Raw genomic sequence first — 10,850 nt, 5'->3', positions numbered from 1 at the left:
TGCCCTGGGATTTGAGGCAAAGAATCTTTCCTGAATCTCACGGGCTGTGCTTCCCAAATTTCCCCTCCCTCCCTCCCTCCCTCCCTCCCTCCCTCCCTCCCTTCCTTCCTTCCTTCCTTCCTTCAATGGGTTTTAGGCAGGGCTGGGTTGGGGCTGCCCACTGAGTACTCTTTAACCTGGCAGTAACGGTGTTCAAAGTCATTGCTGCCGGCGCAGTGTGACTTTCCTTCCTTCCCCACCTCCTTCACTCCTTTCCTTCCTTTTCTTTTTTCCCTCTCTCCCTCCCTCCTTCCCTCCTTTGCTTCCTCCCTCCTTCCATCCCTCCCTCCTTCCTTCCATCCCTCCCTCCCTCTTCCATCCTTCCTTTTTCCCCTTCCTCCTTCCCTACTTCCCCCTCCCTCCTTCCTTCCTTCTTTTCTTTTTTCCCTCCCTCCTTCCCTCTTTCCCTACTTCCCTCCCTCCATCCTTCCTTTCTTTCTTTCTTCTTTCCTCCCTTTCTCCTTCCCTCCTTCCTTCCCTCCCTCCCTTCTCCCTCCCTCCTTCCTTCTTTCCCTTCCTTCCTTCTTTCCATCCTTCCTTCCTTTTTTCCTCTCTATTCTTCTCTCTCCCCCCACCCACTGTTCTCTTTCTCCTTCTCTTTTTGAAACACATCCTGACTCCATTTCTCTGACTGGGGTGCAGTGGCACAAGCACAGTTCACTGTAGCCTCTACCTCCTGCACACAAGCGATCCTCCCCTCAGCCTCCTGTATAGCTGTGACTCAGGAGTGTCCCACCTCACCCACGTTTATAGTTTGTAGCGATTGGGGTCTCACTATGTTACCCAGGCTGGTCTCAAATTCCTGGGCTCAAGCGATCCTCCTGCCTTGTCTTCTCAAAGTGCTTGGATTACAGGTATGTTCCACTGTGCCCGGCCCCAAATTCCTTTTCTTTGTTTCTCCATAAGAGCAAGTAAACTGACTGCCTCCATCCTTGTTCTCATAACCCTTTGAACACATGGTGAAAATCCACAGCCCACAGAGGCATTGTCAGTGCATTTTTATGGATGAAGAAGTTGAACCTCGAAGTAGGACAGTGGGAACTCATCCGGAAGACATCTGGTCGGGGCAGGAGCCCACTCCTCTTCACTCCGAAGCCCTTTCTTTACCCAGCTGTGGCTACAAGGAGAGGCTGTGCTTATGCAATCTGGCACTCCTCCAGCCCGGCTTTATTTTATTTTGGACTCTGAGGCCACTCTTGTTCTGTGTGCACAGAGCAGTCCTGGTCACAGCAATCCTTTGGTGGTGTGGAAGCACAAAGCAAACCCTCAGAGTCCAATCCTGGGGACCCACCTGGCTCAGGGGCTCATCAACGAGGTGGCACTCAAGGGCACAAGGCTTCAGAGATGCCTTCTATAATTAGACAGCTTTTGCTCAGAAAGATGCCCTCTGCCCTCTGCATATGCCACAGTAGACAACCTTAGGGTTTTTCCTTCCTTTCCCCTTTTTTTCTTTCTTTTTTTTTTTTTTTTGTCTTGACACAGGGTCTTGCTCTGTCACCCAGGCTGGAGTGCAATGTTGCAATCATAGCTCACTGGAACCTCTGCCTCCGAGGCTCAAGTGATCCTCCCACCCAGACCTCCTGAGTAAATTGGACTACAGGCACGTGCCACCACACCAGGGTAATTTTTAAGTTTATTGTAGAGATGGGGTCATTTTATGTTGCATAGGCTGGTCTCAAACTGCTGGGCCCAAGGGATCCTCTCGCCTCAGCCTCCCAAATAGCTGGGCTTACAGGGGTGAGCCACTGCACCCGGCCTCTCCCTTTGTATTCTTCAGCCTCGGGAACTGCAGTTGTTCAACATGAGGAACAGCGAGTGAGTGCTGGAAAACCGTTGGAGGTACTGTTATAATGGGGTCATCTGCTTGTATCTGCCCTTTGGAAAAATCAATGAACTGAAATTTTGGACAGTCTGAAAATATTCATTAGAACACCATGGGGGAACGAAGTCCACCCTTCCAGCCGTCATGGATTTCTCTGAAGTTGCTTAGATGTCACAATTTCCCCAAACAGACCCAGGGAAGTTGACCCAGAGAACAACACCCAGGACCTTGCGCCATAGTGCACAGCTGCAGGAGAGATAGCTATTCTAAGCAGAGACCTTTTTTTTTTATTTAAAGACAACATGACTCTTCCCAGAAACAAATATAAATCTCATAATGACAGCCATTGGGCTGGTGGAGATTCAGTAGAGACACTTTCATAATTCGGAACTTTCTAAATTGTGGTTTAACATATTGCCCCAAGAGAAATTAAGGAAAAGTTCCATGTATGGGATTGGTTATAAAATCCATTACCGAGCTGTCTTTCTCCTGGGGCTGGTGGGCTGAGAACCATAGCCTGTCTCATGGGTTAGAGAGTCCCTAGGGAGTGAACCTGGAATGCTGCTACCTCAAGAGAACGTGTAGGCCTACAAAAGTCCAGCGCCTCTTCAGACAGTTGGGTGTAATTTTCCTCCTCATTGGGAAGAGCCCGGGCTCCCTGAGTCCCAGTCTAGCTGTCTTTGCACTGACTAGCTAAGCTCTTTCCGTCAGCCAGTGGCCTCAACTTAATTTTCATCATGTCATTATTTCTGTGGCCCGGACATGCCAATGGGACATCGAAATCATTTGATAAGAACTTTACTACATCACTTAGGATTATAGCAAAGGACACAGTTGCTTTCCTTTCCCCAAGGAATTGCTGGCAAAAGTAATAAAACCATGTAATCCAAGGCAAGGGGGAAGGGAACTACCTTTTATTGCATTTCTCCTAAATCCAGGTGCTTTACATAGATTATCTCAGATAAGTTAATCCTAGGCAGCAACCCAGGAGGATTGTCATTTAACAGACAAAGAAAGGGAGATTTAGGGAGGTTGGGAAAGTTACCGAAGAGCTCAAGAAAAGCAGGCAGATGTGGGGCCAAAGTCCAGAATGTTCTCAGGGACACAGCACCAGCTAAAACGCAGAAAACCAATGACTCTTAGACTCATTTCTGGGCCTCCGACTGAGCAAGAGAGAGAAGGATCTTCAGGAGTGAGTGTCTCAGGACTGGGGCGAGGTCAGCACCGGAGGGCTGGGGGACCAAAACCACAGCATGAATGGCCAGTGTTCCTTCTCTAGAACGCAGTCCTCCCTTAAGGAGGACTCAGTGAGAAGCGAGTCTGCTGGTGGGTACAACACCAGATGACATTTCCACCCCCATTGACGACAGCCCTCACCTAGCTATCAAGGCATGCAGGGCTGACTTTTCACCTTCAGCCTGCTCCAGGAAATGGCCAGATGGCATTCAGGCTGATTCTGTGCTTCTGGCTGACTAATCTCTCCAGGTACAAAAGTAAACATGGAGCTTGGGGACACCATATGTCCCTGACTCATAGAGCTTGCAGGAGTCACCATCATTCTATGTGGCATCTGCTTTCCTGGGCCAAGGCGGGAGGTAGGTCAATGTAATGGAGGAAACGTGTTTTAAAATACAAGGAAGAGTGACCCGAAGCATAAAGAGGAAGTGTGCACCTGGTTGTTCAATACTAGATGACATTTATTTTTCAAATGTGCTCTGTCTCGCTAGACAGTGTTCGACTTCCTTCACTCCTGCCACATGGGGCTGGCCACTGTCTACATTCAAGGGGTGTGAACTGAATGGAGGGGTTGTATTCTTCATCCATTTTCTCCATTGGACTGTCTTGAATTTTCCCCTAAGGTGAAAATGAAGCAGACCCTCGCTGAGTTTAAAGGAGATCTGACTGACATTGGGAAGTGGCATCCAATAAGATGCGTGTTTCTTCTGTCCGCTCCAGGATGTGTCAACAGGAGAACTGAAAGCTGAAGGTGAGGTAAGGATGCAGGGTCAGCTGCTTGGGGCTGGGATTGCTAGCAAATTTCTGAGGACGGGCAATGACCGCTCATTAGGAGGACCTGACTCATGAAGCTTCTAGCACCTGTTTCTGAGTCAACCAGAGTAATGAGAGGATGCAGTAGCCACGTCCTGAGTCTTAAGCGTAGGGTCAGAGAAGCATGGAGATGAAGGAATTAAGCCTTCCCAATCCATTCCTTTCTCAGATGCAGTAAGTGAAGCATAGAGGAGTGGTATAACCCAGCTAGGATTGCACACCTATGGGAGGTCCATGTGGAACTAGAGACCGGGGCATCTCCAAGATCCAAGGCTTTTCCAGAAAGAAAGACTCCACTGAACCCTCTAGTATTTCCGAGTCACTCTGAGCCACATGCCATGGGACCCCAGGAGTGAACAGCCTGCATTTCACAGGGTTAGGGCAATCACCTGCACCTTGCAACCAGAGCCTTAGGAAGGTCACAAATGACCCAGGCCTAAGACAACAGTGAAAGGCATTCTAAACCAAGTCTTCTCCACTGTCAAGAGCTTTATGGCATCTGTGGCTGTTTCCCATTTCTTATCCCATCGACCTTGACAATATGTGAGATGGGTCTTGTCACCACTACACAGATGAGGAAGTTGAGATCTTCAAAGGTCAAATGATCCATCCAAGGGCACCCTGTCAACTGCATGGAGAGGACATTAGAGCTTATCCCAGAACTTCGGGTACTTCCAAAGCTCTCCGCATACATAGTCTTGATACTGTTCTTAGACTCATGGGCTCATAAATTTGGAAGACAGACTGAGAATTTATACTTTTGCTTAAAATACTTTAAAAACTTCCTATTGTAGGGCACAAGCTGATGGGTGGGGCTGGACAGATATGGCCCAGAGGAAAACAGAGGAGAGCTTATTTCCAGTGCATACTGCATTTCCAAACCCCGATCACACTGGCCCCTGCCATGAAGAACACAGGATCTGCTCAACTTCCTTTACCTTTTGGTTTTTGTTTCCATAATCAAGTCTCTCGAGCTTTTCTTCTAAAGCAAAAATTCCAACTCCAGTTCAAGAATGTTTCCAGGCCAGGCGCAGTAGCCCACACCTGTAATCCCAGCACTTTGGGAGGCTGAGGTGGGTGGATGGCTTGAGGTCAGGAGTTTGAAACCAGCCTGGCCAACATGGTGAAACCTCATCCTTACTAAAAATGCAAAAATGAGCTTTGTTTGGTGGCACACGCCTGTAATCCCAGCTACTTGGGAGGCTGAGGCAGAAGAATTGATTGAACCCAGGAGATGTAAGTTGTAGTGAGTGGAAATCGTGCCACTGCACTCCAGCCTGGGCAACAGGGCATGGAAAAAAGAAAAAAAAAAAGAATTTAAGAATGTTTCTAACACTAGTCCATGACAATTTTTTTTTTTTTTTTTTTTGAGATAGAGTCTCACTGCTGCCGAGGTTGGAGTGCTCCAGGGTGCAAGGAATCCTCCCACTTCAGCCTCACGAGTAGCTGGGACCACAGGCACATGCCACCACATCTGGCCAAGTTTTAAATGTGTTGTTTTCGTAGAGATAGGGTCTCCCCATATTGTCAGGCTGGCCTCAAACCCATGGACTCAAGTGATCCTCCTGCCTTGTCCTCCCCAAGTGCTGGGATTACAGGTGTGACCCATCCCACCCAGCCCATGACAGAATTTATTCTTTACTTTTGAGAAAGCTGGACTCCATCTGTTTAATAAAGTGGGGTTGCTTTTAAGAAATAGAATCTTAGAAAAATAATCCTCTCAGAAAAGGTAGAAATAACATTGTATGGTTTCTTGCCCACCAGAGTGAAGTTTGATTGAAGGAGAAGAGTTGGTTCAGAAGCTCAGTGAGGTCACTGCTGCTGGGGAGAGGCAGAGGGGCGCACACCAGTCACTGCTGCAAAGGGGGATGTCTTCGAGGCAAGGGTGCTTTGAAAGGAAATGGTTTTGAAAAGCTTCTGCTAACCTTACCCACACACGTGAATGTCCCAGAGTCACGGCCTCCTGCTTCACTTCGCCCTGGAACATCATATGTGAATTCTCTTCTGCCTGCATCAGCCTCTCCATGTGCAGATCCGTCTCAAGAGACCCCTTCAGCCGATGCCCTCTGTGCCCCCGACACAGCCCCTTGGCCCTTGCCTTCCACACACCCGCTGCACCAGCTTCCTCCTGGCAGCACCTTCCTTTCTGCTTGAGGCTTTCCCAGGCCTCCTGCCTCTGAGAAAGTCAGAAGTTGAAGCCTCCTTGAGAGCCCGTGAGAGCTCCCTCTCCCCTGGGCAAGCGGTGCTGATGCGTGATCTCCGAATCCGTCCACCAAACAGCCACTGCAGGACTGAGCTCCAGCGGCCACCATGGTAATCTCTGCAATCCCGTGGGAGTGTCTGCCCTTCTTTACCCTCCTTCCCCTCTTCCTCACAATGTTTCAAACGAACTCCTGATAAGAGAATCTTTCTATCAAGATCATCTTCTGGGGGGACTCAAATGAAGATACCTCAAACTCAGCATGCTTGAAGCATGTGCCTCTCCCTCCTGTTTTCCCATCTCAGTCATGACAACAGTTTCCAAACGAGAAATCACAGAGATTCTGTTTTATACTCTTTCTTCCGTAGTTGAAAGCCCATCTTTCAACTGGACATCAATTTCTAAAAATTACACCTCAAAAAATCTCTTCGATTAGCTCTTCCCTCACTCACAATTCTCTCTAGCTAAAAGTCAACAAAACCTCGGACAATTTTAATAGTTTCCTAACCCCTCTTTAAAGCTTTCCTATGTCCTCTCTGCAGTCGATTCATCATACAGCCACATGACCCATCCTTCAAAAACACAGCTTTCCATCACATATTGCCCTGCTGGAAACTTTCTGATACCTCACCCCTGCCTCCAGGAGAAGGCCCAAGCTCCTGAGCTCTGCAAAGATCCTCATGAGCAGGTCTCACTTTAAGTGTCTCCAGGCTGGGCCCCCACCCACCGACAACCCACCACCCACCCTCTGCTTGCAAGTCCCCAAACAATATTCTACTTTTGTCAACATTGGGCTTTGAACACGAACATGCTATTCCTTGACCTTAGAAGGTCTTTTCACTTCTTTCTTTTGGTCTGATGGATTCATAACACCCCCAGTCAACCTAACTGAAACGTCCCTTGCCTGCCCCGCTCGGCCCAGTTAGACCGATCCTTCCCCTGTCCCTGCACACAGTGGGTGCAGCATATTCTTCCTTTAGTCACTTTGCTACTTTTCTGCGAACTCCTTCAGTGCAGGGAGCATTTCTGTAGTCCCTGCATGCATGCTGACTAGCACAAAAAGTGGGTACTCCGTGGCTACATCCTTCCAGGTCCTTAGGTCAAAAGCTGGAGCCGTCCTGACCCTTCCTTTCCTTTGTATCTCACACATACAGTCCGTCAAGATATCTGCTGGTTCTGTCTCAAAAGCCCATCTAGAATCCTGCCACTTCGCACTACCCATGTTACCAGTGGGATCCACCCCCATCTCATGCCTCGCTTATTGCAGGAGCCTCCTGCTGCTTCCTTCATTTTCACCCTCAGCAACCTGCAGTCTATTTGCAACAAAGCAGGCAGTCATGTTTTAAAGACAGGGTGGTTTGAGCCACACCCCACCTCAGTACTCCCAATGTCATACTCATTTTACTGGGATCCAGTAACACTTCCTGTGTCTTCATTCCACTGCCTGGTTGAGTTCACCGACCATCCTCTCCCCTGCCCCTCGGCTTCACCCCCAACCTCCGGCTCACCTAGAATGCTCTCCCCTCAGCCTCAGTGTGCTTAACATCTCACCTGCTCCATGCTCTTGCTCCAATGCTACTTTCTTAATGAAAACCAAATCTACAGTGGGAATCACCTGCCCACACCTCCCTCGTTCCCCACTTTTTATTTCTCCATAGCACTCACTGGCTTTGAGCATACTCTAAAATTCACTTATTTCCTACTTTCATTTCATACTGGCTGCCTCTGTGCATGTGAAGACAAGCCTCCCATTTGCTGAAAACGCAAGTGTGGGGAACAGCTGACACACGAAAGGTGTCAGGAGCTTTACCACGGGGCTAAATGGAATAATGGGTACAACTTCTCTGACTGCAGAGTTACTTTATGTGTCCAAGAATGGTTTGCGGCTGGGCACAATGGCTCACACCTGTAATCCCAGCACTTTGGGAAGCCGAGGCCCACAGATCACTTGAGGTCAGGAGTTCAAACCCCGTCTCTACTAAAAATACAAAAATGAGCCAGCATGGTTGGGGGTGCCTGTAATCCCAGCTACTAGGGAGGCTGAGGGAGGAAAATCACTTGATTCTGGGAGGCAGAGGCTGCAGTGAGCCAAGATCACACTACTGCACTCCAGCCTGGGCGACAGAGCAAGACTTACTCTCAAAAAGAAAAAAAGAATGGTTTACAAAAGATATGCCTCAGAAACATGGCCTTTTGTTAAACTCCTGGTTAAGATCACCTTTCCCTTGAACAAATAATATTTGACAAGTTATAGAGTAATTTATATAGCTAAGGTCTAGAAATATATATTAAAAATGACAAAAGGTGAAATTTATTTTAATAATGTTTTATTTAACCTAACAATTCCAAAAATTATGTCAGTATGTAATCAATATAAACTATCAATGACCTATTTTACATTGTGCTATATATTAAGTCATTACAACATAGTATGTATTTTACACTAAATGACACATCTCAATTTGGACCAAACACCTTTCAATTGATCATTAGCCGTTTTTGCTACCATATTGAACTGGGCAGATCAAAGCAATTCCCAGTTTAGGAAAAGATCCTGGGTGGAAGATTGGCTTTGTTTGCTTGTCTTTGGAATAAATGAGTTACTGGAAATATACCCTAAATTCTAGTGCTTTAAATGAGTTACTTTTTAGGTCAACCGATATAAATTCCATTAATGATCCCTAAATCTGACTGTCAATTCTCAGTGACATCTAAGCACTGTTGAAAGCTTGGAATCTATTGGATAAATCATTAGAGTCCAGCCTGCTGTAGGGCTGAGTTAGCAGAGCTGAAGCTATTTCATTATTCTTGCACAAAAAGACATCTACCTAGGTCAGACACCTTGTTCCACAGGTACCATGATTTTTAGAGTTGAGAAGCGATACGAGGAGAAGCCGTTCCCCGGTGACTCTTTCCTCCAACCCATTTGTGGATGTGCATCGATTAAGGGCTGCTGGTGTGAACCTAGAGAAAATTGCCTGATAGCCTTGGGTCAAGCAATTATACTGTTTTTCCATATTTACATCTCATTGCCACATTGTGAGCAACACAGCTGAACTGTGAACTGTGAGAGGTTATGTGTTATCAGTAGCGTTAAGAGCTTGATGCATCGATTACTTAAGACTTTTTTCTTTCTGAGAAGCATTTATGGAACTCATGGAGCGAGGCATTTCTCACATGCTTTTAATCCCTTCAGTAAGTCAGTGTGGGCCCAGGAATCTGAGGACCAGAGACCTTGTGACTTTTTAAGTGGAGGTTTACTGTGTGCTGGGGCCCACTGAGTTCCATTTTATTGACTCATCCCAAACGCTAAGAGGGAGAGACCTTTATTGTCCCCGTCTCACTGATAGATTTTGGGAAGGTTAAAACCTGATGAAAGAAAATAGACTGAAATGATACAGTAAGATGTAATTGAGCATTTTTGCCAACATTTTTATGTGTTTTAAAATGGCATTTTCCGGCCAGGGCGGTGGCTCAGGATGCCTGTAAACCCAGTACTTTGGGAGGCCGAGGCTGGCAGATCATTGGCTAGGAGTTCATGACCGGCCTGGCCAACACAGCGAAATGCTGTCTCTACTAAAAATAGAGAAAAATAGCTGGGTCTGGCCTGTGCACCTGTAATCTCAGGTACTCAGGAGGCTGAGGCATGAGAATCACTTGAACCCAGGAGGCAGAGGTTGCAGTTAGCCAAGATAGTGCCACTGCACTCTAGCCTGGGCAACAGAGTTAGACTCTGTCTCAAAAAACAGAAAACAAAAACAAAAAAAGAAAAAATAAATAAACTGACATTTTCTTTCTTTCTTTCTTTTTTTACAAAAAGTCTTTTATTCTTATTTTAGATTCAAGAGGCACATGTGCAGGTTTGTTACATGGATATATTGCATAATGGGAAGTTGTGAGTTTCTAGTCAACCCCTCACCCAATAGTGACCGTTGAACCTGACAGATATTTTTACCTTCCTCCTGCTCTCCTGGCTTTTGGGTCCCCAGTGTCTATTTTTCTCATCTCTACGTCCAGGTGGACCCATTGTTTAGCTGCCACTTACAAGTGAGGACATGCGGTATTTGATTTCCTGTTTCTGAGTTATTTAACTTAGGATAATGGTCTCCAGCCCCATTCATGCTACTGCAAAAGACATGATTTTATTCTTAAAATGACATTTTAGGAGATTCACTTTTCCTGGCAAGATGAACTAACAAAATGGAGATGTTGGATTCTTTTATTAAACCCAAATGTGGTGAGCCACAGAGGGAAGGTCGAAGGTCGCCGCTGGTTCTTGAAAATGAGTCACGTGCTTTTCCTTCCCTGCACTTCTCTGGAGAGAATAAGGGCTTTCCCCATCACCTCAGCAGGGCATCAGTCCCCTGGTATTGAACCAGCTGGCACTCTGGCAGCCCCTAAGCACTCTCCTCCCCAGCTCCCACCTAAGCAAGGTGGGGACGATTTTAAGGGAGGCAGATGCAGAAAAAAAGTAGGGCCCCGGGAGCTCTCCAGAGCTATTCTGTCACCTGACACAGAGGGTGGGTCACCCTGTGGAGGTGCAGCCCACTATAAAGATGGAAGCCACACACCCCAGTTTCATCCCCCAGGCTCCTCCTCACCATGAGGCAGGCAAGGCCTGCACCTGAGCCTTTACTCCTCCTCCCAGGGACCTCAGACTAGCCAAGGCAACCGGTGTTCCCACATGCCTATGGGCTCAGGAGGACATGAAACGATTGGGGGCCAGACCAGTAACTGAGG

General features: G+C 47.2%; 1 long non-coding RNA gene across 1 annotated transcript; it reads left to right on the top strand.

The window, feature by feature from the left end:
* The first annotated feature begins 3,586 nt into the window (after positions 1 to 3,586).
* Positions 3,587 to 8,104, top strand: LOC144582855 (uncharacterized). The gene is made up of 2 exons (XR_013536351.1): positions 3,587 to 3,853; positions 5,675 to 8,104. It is a non-coding gene; the product is annotated as an uncharacterized LOC144582855 (long non-coding RNA).
* Positions 8,105 to 10,850: the final 2,746 nt, after the last annotated feature.

This window comes from Callithrix jacchus, chromosome 5, assembly GCF_049354715.1.
Source record: "Callithrix jacchus isolate 240 chromosome 5, calJac240_pri, whole genome shotgun sequence".
NCBI classification, from domain to species: Eukaryota; Metazoa; Chordata; class Mammalia; order Primates; family Cebidae; genus Callithrix; species Callithrix jacchus.
The sequence above is the reverse complement of the archived record's forward strand: the minus strand, read 5'-3'. Positions and strand labels throughout refer to the sequence as shown.